Genomic DNA, 17,224 nt, shown 5'->3' with positions numbered 1-17,224 from the left:
GATGTAAACAGAGCCCGCACCATTACGAAGACAACAGCTTCCACAGCGCTTGTTGACAACTTGGGTACATAGCTTCGTGGGGTATACACCATGCTCAAACCCTACTATCAGCTCTTACCAATTGAACTCATCTGGCATCTGGGCAGAACTCGCTTTCACAGCCATCTAGGGTCCTCCCGACATGGTCACGAGCACAGGCGATGTCAAGCTGCCAGCAAAGGCATTCGCGTCGCTCGTGGGCTGCCACAGACCCTAATTACAAATTTTGCCTCACTGACCTAATGGATAAGTCCTTCCATCCCACATTGGTTTCTGCTGTCATTTTACTCTGTTAGCACTGAAAACTCTACGCAAAGTCCGCGAGTCTCGGTAAAAGTTGTCGGCCACTGCGTTATCCATGGTTAGAGGTGGTGCCTGAAATTTGGTATTCTCTACATACTCTTGACACTGTGGATCTCAAAACATTGAATTCTCTAATGACTTCCGAATGAAACGTCTCATGCTTCCAGTTCTTACTATTATTTCGCATTCAAAGTTTTTTAATTGCCACCGTGCGACAATAATCATTTCGGAAGACTTTTCACATGAATCACCTGTGTAGAAATGAGAGCTCCGCCAATGCGCTGCCCTTTTATACCTCGTGTACGCGAAGTACCGTCTTCTTTACATGTGCATATCGTAATACCATTTCTTCTGTCACCTCAGTGATGCCCCAACAGTACATTTTGTTTGCCTTATTTATGGAAACAAGCGTTATTTTACTCTCAGAAAGCCGACCACTGTGGCCGAGCGGTTCTAGGCGATTCAGTCCGGAACCGCGCTGCTGCTACGGTCGCAGATTCGAATCCTGCCTCGTGCATGGAGGTGTGTGATGTCCTGAGGTTAGTTCGGTTTAAGTAGTTCTAAGTCTAGGGGACTGATGAGCTCAGATGTTAAGTCCCATACTGCTTACAGCCATTTGAACCATCTTTTTTTTTACTCCCAGAATATGAAGTACACTATGAGATCAAAAGTATCTGGACACCTGGCTGAAATTGACTTACAAGGTCTTTGCGTCATCCACCAGTAATGCTGGAAAACAATATGGTTTTGGCCCAGCCTTATCCTTGATGGCAGCTTCAACTCTCAGAAGCACGCTTTCAGTAAGTTTCTGAAAAGTTTCTTGGGAATGGCCGCCCATTCTTCACGGAGTGCTGCACCGAGGAGAGGTAACATTGTCGGCCGGTGACGCCTAGCACAAAGCCGGCATTCTAAAACATCCCAAAGAGGTGCTACAGGATTCAGCTCAGGACTTGGTTCAGGCCAGTCCATTACAGGGATGTTAATGTCGTGTAACCAATCCGCCGCAGGCCGTGCATTATTAACAGGTGCTTGAAAGATGCATTCGCCATCCCCGAATTGTTCTTTAACAGTGGGAAACGAGAAGGTGCTTGAAACATGAATGTAGGCTTCTGCTGTGATAGTGCCACGCAAAACAATAAGAGGTGCAAGCCCCCTCCGAATTTTAATGTTGCCACTACACACGCTGGCAGATGATGTTTACCGGGCATTCACCATACCCATACCCTGCCATCGAATCGCGACATTGTGCACCGTGATTCATCACTCCATACAACGTTTTTCCACTGTTCCATCGTCCAATGTTCCCCCCCCCCTCCCCCCACCCTCTTACACCAAGCGGGGCATCGTTTGGCATTTGCTGGCGTGATGTGTGGCTTATGAATAGCGACTTGACCATGAAATCCAAGTTTTCTCATCTTCCACCTAACTGTCATAGTACTTGCAGTGGATTCTGATGCAGTTTAGAACTCCTGTGTGATGTCCTGGATAGATGTTTGCCTATTATACATAACGACCCTCTATAACTGTCGACGCTGTCAGTCAACAGACGAGGACGGCCTGTACGCTTTTGTGCTGTACATGTCCCTTCATGTTTCCACTTCACTATAGCATCGGAAACAGTCGACCTAAGAATGTTTAGGAATGTGGAAATCTCGATTACAGACATACGACACAAATGACACCCACTCACCTGACCACGTTCGAAGTCCGTGAGTTCCGAGGAGTGCCTCATTCTAGTCTCTACGATGTCTTTATCAATGTCGCGGATGTGGAGTACCGTGAAGTAGCTGGCAGCAAACTGCTGCTAATATGAAAAACGTATGTTTCTCGGGGTGACCGTATACTTCTGATGACATGGTGTACGTCGTGTATGTACAGAGCACTCAAGGAGAAACAGCGGCAGAGACACAAAAAGATCGGGGCAGCACGCGCTCTGTGTGGGAACAGCAGCAGGTGCCCGGTCGCGGATGAATAGTCGGTGGCGGCGGCGGCGGCGGCGCTCGCGGCTTGCTGGATTTATGGGCGAGACCGCAACTTGTTGCTGGGAGTGCAGGCCACACCAGGGCAGAACAGCCGGTGGATGAGCCGGCGCTCGATAGCACGCCCCAGCCGCTCTTCCGGCCTCTCGCTTCCCATCTGATAGCGGCGCAACAGCTGTTGCCGCCACCAGTGTACAAACCTCTGGGACCACCCACCATTGGTCGCTACGATCCTGCCAACGGCTCGCGTTTCATTCGCTGGTGTTGCCCCTGACGTATTTTACAAATACGAGTGACTGTTGCAGTTCCAAGCCCTTATGAATGTAAGATCTACCCAATGCTTTGAAGCATACTGTCACCCTTAAGTAAGGCGGCCGAAGTGGCCGAGCAATTCTAGGCGCTACAGTCTGGAATCGCGCGACAGCTACGGTCGCAGGCTCGAATCTTACCTCTGGCGTGGATGTGTGTGATGTCCTTAGATTAGTTAGGTTTAAGTAGTTCTAAGATCTAGGGAACTGGCCTCAGGAGTTAAGTCCCATAGCGCTTGAGTCATTTGAACCACATTTGAAACTCGTCCACTTGCCAAATTTGAGATAAGATAAATGGAACCAAAAGCAAAATATGCACCAATCGTTCAGTCAGCCGTCTTCAGTTGAAGGTTTGTGTGAGTATAGCGTACACCAACGTAGGGAAGGTCAACATACTATTCATCCATGGATAATGTAATGTAATAGAACGGTAACTGCAACAATGTTCTCTTACTTTAAATGTATTTAAATATACGAAGTGCTGGAATACCTGTAGACAACTTACCATTCAGTAATGACAGTTCACAATTAAAAACTGCGTCATCATTATCTTTCTTTTCCTGTAGCTGAGTGAAGACGTAGAGCCACTTACGCGTATGAATCAATGCTTCGTGAGATCCAGATAAGAGTTGTTATTGCTGTTGAAAGTTTTGCCGTCTTTTTGAGACGCTTAAGTGAACGAGAAGTTTCAACCAAGAAAATGCAAACATTGTAGAACGAACACAGACAAAGGCGCGAAGTTACTGTAATTGATTCTTTTGCAATGAGCGCACACGTGAAAACACGACAGCGTGAATAGGAGATTGACATACCTAAAACCAGTGTATGTTGTATTCTAATGCTTCACCAGTCCTACGCCTAAATCCAAATTGATACTCCGGATGCCTCCGTATAGTTCTTGGTGAGGGTACCCTGTACCACTATTTCTCATTTTCTTTCCTTGTCCACTCGCAAATAGGGCTAGGGAGAAGTGACTGTATACCTTCGTATGAGCCCTAATTTCTAATATCTTATCTTCGTGGTCATTACTTGACATGTATGATGGTGGCCGTAGAATAGTTCGGAGGTCACTATCAAATGGTTGTTCTTTAAATTTTCTCAATAATGTATCTCGAAAAGTACGTCGCCATCCCTCCAGGGACACCCATTTTAATTGCTGAAACATCTCCGTAACCCTTACATGTTGTTCGAACCTACATGCGTCAAATCGAGCACCCCGCCACTGAATTGCTTCTGTGTCTTCCTTTAGTCCGAACTGGTACGCATTCCAAACATTCGAGCAGTACTCAAGAACAGGTCTCCTTTACAGGTGAACCAATCATTCCTAAAATTCTCTCAATAAACCGAAGTCGACCATTCGCCTTCTCTACCACTGTTCTCACATGCTGCTTACATCACATATAGCTTTGCAACTTTACGCCGAACACTAGTAATACTATAACTGAAAATTGCAGGTTTGATCTTCCTACTCATCCGCATTAACTTACATTTTCCCACATTTAGAGCTAGCTGCCATTCATCACACCAAATGGAAATTTTTAAATTTTTTCTAAGTCGTCTTGTATCTTCCTACAGTCAGTCAACATCGACACCTTACCGTACACCACGGCATCATCAGCAAACAACCGCACATCTATGCCCACCCTGTCCGTCAAGACGTTTATGAGACGTAGAGAACAACAGCGGTCCTATCACAATTCCATGTGGCAATCCTGGCGATACCCTTGGGGCGCTCGCCGTCGGGTGGATCTATTATTTAACATTTCTTCCAGCCAGTCACTTACCTGTCAACTTATTCCATAGGCTCGTACATGCGTTAACACCCTGCAATGGGGCACCATCTCAAACATTTTACGCAAATCTATGATATCTGCCTGTTTTCCTTCATCCATAGTTCTCATCATATTACGGGAGAAAAGGACAAGCTGAATATCGCAGGAGTGATTTTTTGTTTTAAACTCATGCTGGTTCATGGGCATAAGCTTCTCAGTCCAAAGAAAGTTTATTATATTCGAGCTGCGAATACGTTCAGTGACAGAACTTAGGGACATTGGTCTGTAACTTTGCTGGTCCATTCTTTTACCTTTCTTATATACTGGAGTGACCTGCCCTTTTTTCCAGTCTGTTGGGGTTTTGTGCTGGGCGAGAGATTTACGATAAACGCAAGCCGGGTGGGGGGCCAATTACGTAGAGAACTCTTTGTAAAATCGAACTGGGGTTCCATCCGGACCTGGTGATCTATTTGCTTTCAAATCATTTAGTTGTTTCTGTAGGCCAAGTAGGCATATTACTATATCATCCATACGGGAATCTGTCTGATGGTGAATCGACGGTATACTTGTATGATTCTCCCGTAGAAACGATTTCTTGAATGTGAAATTTAGAACTCGACTTTCGCTTTGCTATCCTCAGAACAGCTTGGGCAACGAGAGACTGAATGGAAGCCTTAGATCCACCATTTTCTCGTGTTCTCTGCCAGATCTTTTGCTAAGGTGTGACGGTGGTAGTTGTTGTATGCTTCGTGCATAGATATTTTCACAGACTCACGAATCTCCATTAACCTTCACTTATCGTCATTTATACTTTCCCTTTTGAGCCGAGAGTGCAACAGTCTCTGATTCCTCTGCATGCACCGAATTTCATTTTTAAACCATGATGGGTCTATTCTATCCTTTATCCACTTACTAGGCACATAAATCTCCAGACCACGATATACAATCTGCCTAAACTTTGTCCATAATTCCTCCACATCGATCTTATCACTGTCTATGTGTGCTGTTAACAGTGCGTATCTGCTCAATCTAACTCTCTTAGCCTTCTTGACTGATTTATTAACTTTCGTAATCATAGTTGTTATAATGACATCAGGGTCACTAATCCCCGTTTCTATATTGACATTGCCGATAAGGTCCTGCCTATTTGTAGGTGAAAGGTCTAAGATATTTCCACTGCGTGTGGGCTGTAGAGCTTTTTGCTGAAGACAATTTTTAGATAGCATGTTCAAAAGTAATTTGCATGACTGTCTGTCTCGACCTCCCTGTAATAAATCATACAGATCCCAGTCTATACTCGACAGACTAAAATTGCCTCCAACTGGTATTGTATGATGTGAGTATTTAGGCGCTATTGGCCATAGACTTTCTTTGAGTGACTCTAGAACTGTCACAACAGAATCGGATGGCCGGTAAAGACACCCTACTACTAACTTGGTTTCCCCTAAACCTGTTATGCGCTAGCAGATGACTTCACTGTCACACTTAAATTCGACCTCAATGGAGGTAATATTTAATCTACTGCAATGAACACTCTCTCTCCTATGACCTCTCATCTGTCTTTATGATGTTCATTTCGGTCCCAGAATAACCTGAACGCGATAACTTTCCTGGAGTGCAGTAAATTCGGGAAATTTATATCGAATAAAAAAAATGGTTCACATGGCTCTGAGCACTATGGGACTTAACATCTGTGGTCATCAGTCCCCTAGAATTTAGAACTACTTAAACCTAACCAACCTAATGACATCACACACATCCATGCCCGAGGCAGGATTCGAACCTGCGACCGTAGCAGTCGCGCGGTCCCGAACTGATCCCCTGAACCGCTAGACCACCGCGGCCGGCTATATCGAATACTTCGACAGTTTAGTAATAAACTTGTAGCTGTGCAAGTTTCTTTATTCTAAACGCCGCCTGCCTTCCCTTGCTGCGAATCGACTAGCGGGTATTCATCAGTGTAATTCAATCTACTGTGTAGCCTAAAAAACGCTGATGTGCGCTCCACAAGTAGTCTGCTACCTGAGTATCTGCTTCCATAGTGTTGTGCACCCCTGATGCATATGAAGGGGAGTCTTACAAATGTCCACACGATAACGCAGATCTAGAAATCTATAGCCAAGATCGTCACAGGGTAGACGAAGCCTTTGGTTGAGACCCTCCTCCGGCTCCAAACCAAAAGAGAACGACCAACATTGGTAACGACGATGCAAACTGCGAGCGCTGCTTGCAGCCCTCACGCCAGGCCAACAGTCTTTAACACCTCCGCCAACCACTTCAGAACCCATGCGACTGGTGTCGTCGGTGCAGACGTGAACCACAACACTCAAACGACTGCACCCTACAAGCTCAATAGCTTGCTATCATATCAGGGTCGCTATTCCCCGTTTCTATACTGACATTGCCGATAAGGTCCCTCCTATTTGTAGGTGCAGGGTCTAAGATAATTCTATTGCGTGTGGTGTGTCGAACTAGTTACCGACAAATCGAGTGCATAGCCTTTCTTTCCAGCCCTGAACGCTATCTGCCTATGGGGCTCCGTAACGCCCCAACTTGGAGCTCCCAGTAACTAGAAACCCCTCCCCCCGCCGTCTGTCTGCTCGGACCCCGGTGAAGGATAGGCCTGGTCGAGGCCAGGAGTCCAGTCGCCACATTGGTCCTCCGGCTCGAGCGACGTGAACGTGTTACCACCCGCCACTCAACCTGCGGATCAGCAGCGGCGGACGCACTTCAAGGTGCCTCGGGAACAGAGCCCATGGGCAAAACAAGAGAGCACCTAAAGTGTCACATGGTACGCGCTAGATTCTCCGCCAGCGCTACACCCCGAGGCAGCATCCTGAAGATCACTGGCCGTAGCCAAAGGGACATTCAGTTGTTCGAGAATTGCGGCCAGCTCCTCCTTAGTCTGCACACAGCATACATACATCCTAGCCATCCAAGCAACACTTACTTAAGATGTGAAGTGTAAACGCAGACAATTCTAGAAATGAAAATAGCTACCCCCCTGTTGTTGTAGTTGTGGTCTTCAGTCCTGAGACTGGTTTGATGCAGCTCTCCATGCTACTCTATCCTGTGCAAGCTTCTTCATCTCCTAGTACCTACTGCAACCTACATCCTTCTGAATCTGCTTAGTGTAGTGATCTCTAGGTCTCCCTCTACGATTTTTACCGTCCACGCTGCCCTCCAATACGAAATTGGTGATCCCTTGATGCCTCAGAACATGCCCTACCAACTGATCCCTTCTTCTGGTCAAGTTGTGCCACAAACTTCTCTTCTCCTCAATTATATTCAATACCTCCTCATTAGTTATGTAATCTACCCATCTAATATTCAGCATTCTTCTGTAGCACCACATTTCGAAAGCTTCTATTCTCTTCTTGTCCAAACTATTTATCGTCCATGATTCACTTCCATACATGGCTACACTCCCTACAAATACTTTCAGAAATAGCTTCCTGACACTTAAATCTATACTCGATGTTAACAAATTTCTCTTCTTCAGAAACGCTTTCCTTCCCATTGCCAGTCTACAGTTTATATCCTCTCTACTTCGACCATCGTCAGTTATTTTGCTCCCCAAATAGCAAAACTCCTTTACTGCTTTAAGTGTCTCACTTCTTAATCTAATTCCCTCAGCATCACCCGACTTAATTCGACTACATTCCATTATCCTCGTTTTGATTTTGTTGATGATCATCTTATATCTTCCTTTCAAGACACTATCCATTCCGTTCAACTGCTCTTCAAAGTCCTTTGCTGTCTCTGACAGAATTACGATGTCATCGGCGAACGTCAAAGTTTTTATTTCTTCTCCATGGACTCTACCCCCCTGATGTGTCAACAATGGGTGTCAATGTGTTAATGAGATACGTAGCTGGCTATTAAGTGAGCAACTGTTGCGCTACAGCCAATGAATTTACACTTACAAAAACGCTTGGTAAACCCCTTCACAGAGAAAGACGCACAAAATTTAATAAACATAGGACGAGGAAAACACAGAAAACGATATACACTTAACTTGCACCTCTGTGGACATATATCACCTGAGAGCGAGATCCTGTTCCTATCAAGTACGCTTACACCAAGAACTGCATGGTACTGCCTAGTACAGTTCTGTCAGTGGACACAATAGTATCTTCTCTCCATCCAGAACTACTTCTCAGATGTTTTTTTTCCTCACGTATGACAAAGACAAACAACAGTCATTATTGGTCCAGCGAAACCCACGATGGCTTGACAGGTGGAATATCAGCCTCATTGGAGAATTACTGTCCGGTGTGGCATGTTTGGTGCTACGAGGAGTGGAACTTTAATAGTGGCAACTATTTATTTACAGCTCATAGAAAATAGATACGTGTTTCAAAGTTTTACTGGCTTTCATAATAGTCAGCAGCATTGTGTATAACCCGTTTCCAGCGATGTGGAATTAGTAGGATACTCTTAGCAGTGCTAGTTGTGTTGACATTCGAGCAGCGCTATTACCCGACAAATCTGTAGCGTCCACTACCATCCACCGTGTGTCGTTTATTTTTTTTATGCCCTCGTATATTATCCGCACCGACCGTGCCCAAGCCATCATAATAAGTGATGAAATATTCATCTTATTCAACAATGATTTTCTTTCTGCATCAAATCTTCAATTAATATGATTCCTGCTTATGTCATCGTCATTCATGTTGCTACCCAAATAGCGAAAGTAACATACTACTTCTGTTTCTTTTCCCCGAACTTCATATCTGTTACAAATATGTCCAACGTTTCCTTTACTTCTTTCACCGTATGCCTATCGAATGCTTCAATCCACTCTCTCTCATGACTCAGGTACTGTTTCCATTTCATGCCCTTCGGTTCTTCTAACAACAACGTGGTTTTTCTACATGTTGCACACTACCTATAGTCGCTTTATTTTATTCCCTTTATCTTCAGTACTTTTGAAAGTGAATTCCTCTCAACACTGTCAAACGTTATATCTAGATAGAAAAGGTCTGCATGTAGCTTTGCCTTTCATCAATCTGTCTTCTAAGATAAGTCGTACGGTTGGTACTAGCTCCCTTGTTGCTATATTTGTTTGAAATCTGATACACAGTGCCGTGCGTAAAAAATTGAAAATGGAGGAACTGCGCGCTCGGTTACTGAGCATCTACACAGTCTCCTGAGGAAGGCAAATAAATGACTTGAAGGAGCCGTTGCGATTGTGACAGTCATGACCCTAGCCCAATGTCTGGGAGGGTGGTGAGATCGTAGCCCCACCTTCCTGTCGGTCAGTGGCGCAACAGACAGAAGAAGGTGGCTATCGGTCGGTACCGCACAGTTCATGATCTTCCTGAGTAGCTGGACATTGTTTTCTTGATTGGAAAGTAAAATATGAACAGGGATTGTGGCGATGAGCCATTATCATGCGAAACCTCCAATAAAGGCGAGAAAAACACCAGTTTTACATTCTTACAGATGGCAACTTTCATTAAACTGTACATATATATTTCTGAGAAACACAGCTCACTACAGAAATTTGTAAGTTAACCAGTTTGCACACCGCTTTATCAGTGATACTCGTAATGTATGGAAATGTATCAAAATACGGCCCAAGCACCTGCAAAATTTCACACAGTTTTTAGTTCCGAATTACTCAGTTTTGCTTTGTTTTCGTTGTGAACTGGAACAGCTGCAAAATCGTGCATGCTGGCAGTTACAAACAATTCGGTATATGTGACAGAGCCAAACGATTCTGTTTTCATTCAATAACTATCAGTGCACAAATAATGGAGAAAGAGCGTATGTTGTCAGACACTGACGTCTCATATTGTGACTGTTACTGTTTGTGGGCTGGGATGACTTCGATGTAGCAATGTTTCTTTTAAATGAAACCACCTCTTATGATAAACACTAGCGAAGAACAAATACCATAGCTTCGTCGTCCAGTAAAATCTGCCGAGATACGAAAGTTTTTCAAGTGCAAATAGGAATGAAATTCAAAAGGTGAGATGTGAGATTCACTTAGGAGAAGCCGAAATCGTACTCAAGCTAGCATATATTCAATTAGAGAGCAGGTCGCAGTCTGTCAGGAGTTTCGTAATATGTACTGATTGTTGCACCGCGCTCGTAAGGGACAGTCACATATAAATGTTGTTTGTGCAATGCGACGTGTGTTAATGAAGCTATGAGACATAGACGGTTTCCACTTTTTATAGCAGTGCTGGAGCCCTGATACTAGAGTCACCGCCATTTGGTCGGTTATAGCCATTTGAATGTTGTTCAAGTCCCCAAAGTGATGTTTCTGGATGTGTGTTTTCAGTCTACAAAGAGAAAATAGCCACAACGGCACAAGTCGGGGAAATAAGGAGGCTGGGGAGCCTCGTGGATGTATTTTTAAAAGCCAAAAATCTGTTTACTGAATTTAATGTGTGACATGGTGCATTGTCGTTACGTAACACCGACTTTTTTTTAATATTTGGTCTCACACGCCTGACCCATTGAGAATGATAGGCGGCTGGCCGGTACCGTTGGGACTTCATGGCCTGTTCGGGTGAGGTTCAGTTTTCATGAGACTATATGAAATTTTCATCCTCCTTACACTACTGGGTGGAGAAAGTCAAATTCACTATCAAACTGGCTTGTGCTTTGGTGTTCAATTAAGAAATGTGGAATGTAGTTGTGACAAAATTTGTGAAGGTTTACCTCTCTCAGACGCAATCCATGTAGAAGCTACTGGGGAATTTTTTGAAAAATTCACAGAGTTGTCAAGTCGAATCTTCAGTTGTTGTACACCCTCTCTTTCATAACGAACACAAATCCTTTTGTCACCAGAAACGGCATTCCTTATCATTCGCCATTCTCCATATTTCTTTTAACTTTCGCACCTATCTCCGTACTACTAATGAACATAGCATCATTCGTCATCAGTCTTTGTGTGGATAATGCCTGGATATAACAGAAATTTTATAGCCAGTCGTGTCAGTAGGTATTTATGAAAGCTCACATGCTGTCAGTCATCGTTAATTCCGGTAGGTTATTGAAGAAAATGACTTTACCATACAATACATCAGTACGCCGGTTTCGCTGTGGGAAAGCTCTGACGTGATTTTTTGAGCTCCAAACGACAATCGAAATTTTCTTGAATGATAAGAATCATCCTCTGCCTGAGTTACGACACAATGAGTGGTTGTGATCCATCATCATTTTCTACCGGCTTTGACAAGAGAGGAACGACACCTTAATTTTTTCAGGACATGCTTTTCACACCATCAGTTGTGGCGTACCTCAAGTTTTCCCATTGAAGATTGTATACCTGAACTGCATTTTCTACACGTGTATTAAATCCTTTCGACAAAACTTGTTTTGCTTCAGTCTCAGTCGAACAAATATTTTAATACATGGCAAACATTCAGTCAGTCAGAGACTCTATTTATGATAGAGTTCGCAGTGAAAAGCAGATTTTGAGTCTCGGTTTTCAAATTTCGATGCATTTGCAAACGATGTCAAGATTTTTCAAAATTCCTTTAATGTCTATATTGAGACTCTTGCCCCAGAAGTTAGAATAATAATTGCTGATTTGCAATGTAGCGACTTTTATAAAGATAAATTATTAAACTTTCCATTGTCAGAATTTTATCAGTGTTTCACTCACACAGTTTGATCAGTGCTATAAGCTTGTTCCTGGCCTTTTTTCCGTTTTATATACTACTTATCTCTGAAAAAAACCTTCTCCAAAATGAAATATGCAAAAAATATGTGCAGATAAAAACTAACTAAAAAGCATTTGAAATCGCTGCTGATAATATTCAATAGTAAACTCGATTTACAACTACAAGCAGTTGTAAGTCGGAAACTGCAACTACATAAAGTTATCATAATTACAATGCTAAGTTTTCAGGTAATCTTAAATAAATAAATTAATAAATTTCAAATTCTTCAATTGCATCATGTAAATCATTAAATGTGTACCTCAATTGGTCATAAGGTAAAAAGACTGATTATTGTACATTTTATATGCTTTATTTACATTGGAAATTTTTCATGAGTAGGTTTTCTTCCTTTAATGATCACGAGTAGTTTACGAAACTACGAAACTTACAAATATAATAAATGAATCCTTCACATCAGGGACATTTCCAGAGCAGCTAAAACAGGCAAGAGTTGTACCTTTGCTTAAGAAAGGTAATGCAGAAGACATAGAAAATTACCGGCCCATTTCCCTGCTGTCAGCATTCTCAAAAATAATAGAAGCAATTATGAAAGACAGATTAATGAATTATCTGAATAAATACAATCTTTTAAGCAAATCACAGTTTGGTTTTCGAAGTGGCAAAAATACGGAGTCAGCCATAGTAGAATTCACAAAAGTTGTACTTAATGCTCTTGATAAAGATGAGTGTGTCACAGGCATATTTTTGGATCTTTCTAAGGCTTTTGATACAGTCAACCACAAGATTCTATTAAATAAATTAGAAGCATTAGGAATAAGAGGGGTAGCTAATGACTGGTTTCGATCATACCTAACAGATAGGGTACAAAGAGTAGAGATAACACATACTTCAAATAGATCTAAACATTTAGTAAAATACTTATCAGAACCAAAACATATGAATATAGGGGTTCCACAAGGTAGCATATTAGGACCAATACTATTCCTGATATACATGAATGACTTTCCCAGTAGTGTTACTCATGGTGAGAAAATTCTCTTCGCTGATGACAGCAATATTATAGTCACTGAGAGAACAAGAGAACTCCTTACCGAGAAAGCAAATGAAACTCTCAACGAAGTTTACGATTGGTCAATAAGCAACAAATTGACATTAAACATAAAGAAAACTAATGCCATGAACTTCAGTTTGAAGAGGAAAAATGACAATGTTAAATTAAATGTAGATGGCACCTCTATAGACTGTGTAACAAATGCAAAATTTCTAGGAATGAATATTGACTCTCAGCTGAAGTGGTGCGAACACACAAAGGTACTTGCAAACAGAATGTCATCAGCATGTTATGCCCTTAGAATTCTATCATCTGTGTGTAACATGCAGTGTCTTTTAGTTACATATTATTCATATGTACACTCAATTCTTAGCTATGGCATTCTTTTTTGGGGAACAAATCCACAAAATATGAACACAATTTTCAAACTCCAGAAAAGAGCCATAAGAATAATAACCAGAATTAGTAGTCCAGCTCATTGTAAAGATCTGTTCAAAACACTGGGAATTTTAACTGCTCCATGTGAACACATTTACCAGTCAGTTGTACACATCAAAAGTAACATTGGCAATTACTGCACAAACAGCTCTGTCCATGACCATGCAACAAGAGATAGACTCAACTTACATTTACCAAGAAAAAATAAACATAAAACTCAAAACAGCATTTTCTACCAAGGAATAAAACTGTACAATAAATTACCAAAAGAGATTAAAGAAATTTCAAAACTACACTTATTTAAGAAGGCAGCTAAAAAGTACCTGTTATGCAATACATTTTATACATTGAAGGATTACTTAGATAAAGCAGAGTAGGGGTTTGATAAAAAATGTTATACAAACAAATAATAATAATGATGATGATTATAAAACATCCAATATTCCACATAACACCTTCACTTTATTATTTTTCTTCTTTTTTCCTTTCTAGAGACACTCTCCCCTCAAGCTATGCATAGCACAATACTAACACCTCTTCCTCATTCTGAGCTCAACATCTCACTCATTATGAAGGGATGCTGACTCAGTTTTTCAGGATAGCAAATGGGAACTTGCAGTACAGAAAATGGCCCAAGGATCACCTGTGTGTGTGTGTGTGTGTGTGTGTGTGTGTGTGTGTGTGTGTGTGTGTGTGTGTGTGTAGTGAGTGAAGTGTTATGAAACAATGTGTGTATAGTGTGTGCAGTGACTGATAGTGAAATATGAGTGAATAGTGTGGCATTACATTATTTAATGAGTTATTTGTAAATAAATTATTGTATACCAGGAGTAAAATCTAATGATTGTCTCTAACTAGACGTCTGTAAATATATGTGTATACGAATTAGCTTATTGTAAATTGATCTAAGCTTGTAAATACTTTGACATGTCCTATATCCTTGTAAAAAGAGATCTACGGATGAATAAAACTACTACTACTACTACTTCTAATCAACATTAATTTAGTGAAACATTTTTTCCGTTGGAATCAATGTAGAATAGGTCAGCGCATTCCATTCCGAAAAAAGAGCACTCATACAGAATTATCATACAGTACTGTTATGTTAAGATGTTTGTTTGTGCCTGCACATCAGAATTAATCTGTAAGGATACATAATATTATTGTTAATTAAATTCTTAGCGTGCACGGCTGCTGCCTTATGGACGTCTTTAATGATTTCATGTTAGTTAACGACGATAAATCAGAACTGCAATTCATAAACAGAGACTTTAAGGAAAAGTGTTACCATGCACCGGCGGGGAAAGATCTTGGATGAAGAGAACATGGATAAAGAGAATCTGCAACATCGTCGCGTGATGCTGATTGAGATCAATACAGCTAATATACCATTGTCGGAGCTGCCACTTTACAGAGCAGCAGTTCACTGAGGAATGCGTGACTCAGAGTTCATTAATAGTGGCTAAAGAGACCGATCCAGGCCAGAAGGTAGTTAATGAAATGGTTACTAAAGACTGAAGAAAGTAACTGTGACGCACAGTGTAGCCGCGCGGTCTAAGGCATATTCTCACGGTCGGCGCGGCTGCCCCCGTCGGAGGTTCGAGTCCTTCCTTGCCATGGGTGTGTGTGTGTTGTCCTTAGCGTAAGTTAGTTTAACATTATGCACACAGTAGTGCGTATACGACACTGCACATCCCACCGACTCATCTTGCAGAAACACCAAAATTTCATCTGCCATTTCTGTTTTACTCTGCGAAATTCCTTGGGATACTTTCGAATGTCATCTTCGGCCACTGTTGTTGTAGGTATAGTGCAACGATTGCTTTGTCTATCGTTGGCACTGCTCTACTTTGTATCAACATCACTACCGCTGTAGCACTGTTGTGAGTTACTCGCCGACTATGCAGTTCTACTACGCTTGATAGTCTCACGCTGTGCTCGCCATTAGATACCTCCAGTCCCGCCTCGTGTTGCCATTAGCAGCTAATATTGTGGCTGCATGGTAGTGCCATAAACATCTTTGGCCTTTGGAGACCTCGTACTCAGGGGTCCATTATGAATCAGGCAATAGTAAAACGAAAGCGATAATAATGATGTCTCTCTTCAGATATTACGTCACCATCCAGTTGTCATACCACAGCAAAGGCAAACGATGCGGTAGTGGTGTTGCAAATTCTGTAGCGGAATCAGTCACAAAGAGGTCTAAGGCCTTAGAGAGTATATGTGCAACTCAACTCGAGATTTTACAGCAATTAAGCTTTACACTTACTGTTGCGGAACCGTAGATCACCATGGAAAAGAAATATTCCTTTCGACTGCAATACAGTTATGATTACACTAACATACAGAAAAAGGAAGCGAAACTTACATGTGTGCTGTATCACTCATTTCATGCAAAAATTAATATTTCGGTCGATAAGGAGAGGTCCTGGATTGCTGAAACAGTTTTTAAAATGGTTTTTTGTTCGGTACAATAGCATAAAATTTCAACAAAAAATCGCCAGTTCCGGCAGTCAAAGACCGTCTTGAGGTCGGCGAGGTACTCAAGGAAACGAAAACAATTTGTAATATACGCACTTCGATGTTTGTTGCAAGTAATACTGCCACAACAGCTATGAATTAGCATTGGGGCTCCATTATAAATAATAAAAATAGAACATTCGTACCGCGAATGGAAATTAAAAAGAACTCGGTATAATGATATCAGAATCCTATAACCCGCCGAAAGCCTTAAGCAGGAGATGCGGATATGAGTCCCAGCCCAGTAAAAGTTTTCACCTATTATCACTGATTGATTTCATTTCCCTAATTTGGCTAATGTCATTGAAAACCTTCGAATCAATCTTTCTACGGCCGCTGGGTAACACAAGGTATCAGTTCTTTTTGGCATGTCCGAAAGGACAGACACAAAACACATGTAGATATCAATATAGTGTGACCATCAAAGACCCTTTCTTTAAGGCCGGATACACCTCAAGCCCGATCACTCACGGATATTTGAAATGGCCAGCCAGAAGTTCCTGGGTGGTTGAGGCTACGCTAGTGGTCTGTAACAGGCTAGCAATTTTGTTTGGCTGGCCAGCGTACTCAAAGGGCTGAGAGTAAGGAAATAAACCGGAAATCAGGTGGCAACTTTTTCTGGGAGTCCTACTTCCTTCACTGCCTGATGTACGTGTGGCAATGTCACTTGAAGTCGAACACCCACTTCCTCACCCCTTCCCAACATCCGCTGCACCCTTACACCAATTGTGAATTGGTGGGAGAAAGATTCAGTCCGTGTTGAATTGCTGGAGAGGAAGAATATAAGATACTGTCTTTGTTAACTTATATGTGCATTGTCCTACGGCTGTGTCCCCTACTACACTTGTTAATTGCTGTATAAGCCTCAGACTTCATTGAGCTGAGCTGTAGATGTGGAACGTACTATGTGTGTGTGTGTGTGTGTGTGTATGTATGTATGTGTGTGTGTGTGTGTGTGTGTGTGTGTGTGTGTGTGTGTGTGTGTGTGTACTATTGATGAATTGTGGGTATCGAGCAGAGATGAATTAAAGAACCATTTGAAATGTAAACATACAGTCGAGGACTGTATCTGTGGTGTCCTTCTTGATGGAATGACGAGCGAGAAAAAGAATACTTTTCGGCAAATAACGGCAATGCATTAGGATGGAGTGAAGTTACGTTTTGCAACTGA

This window comes from Schistocerca gregaria, chromosome 7 (assembly GCF_023897955.1).
Source record: "Schistocerca gregaria isolate iqSchGreg1 chromosome 7, iqSchGreg1.2, whole genome shotgun sequence".
Classification (NCBI taxonomy): Eukaryota; Metazoa; Arthropoda; class Insecta; order Orthoptera; family Acrididae; genus Schistocerca; species Schistocerca gregaria.
The sequence above is the reverse complement of the archived record's forward strand: the minus strand, read 5'-3'. Positions refer to the sequence as shown.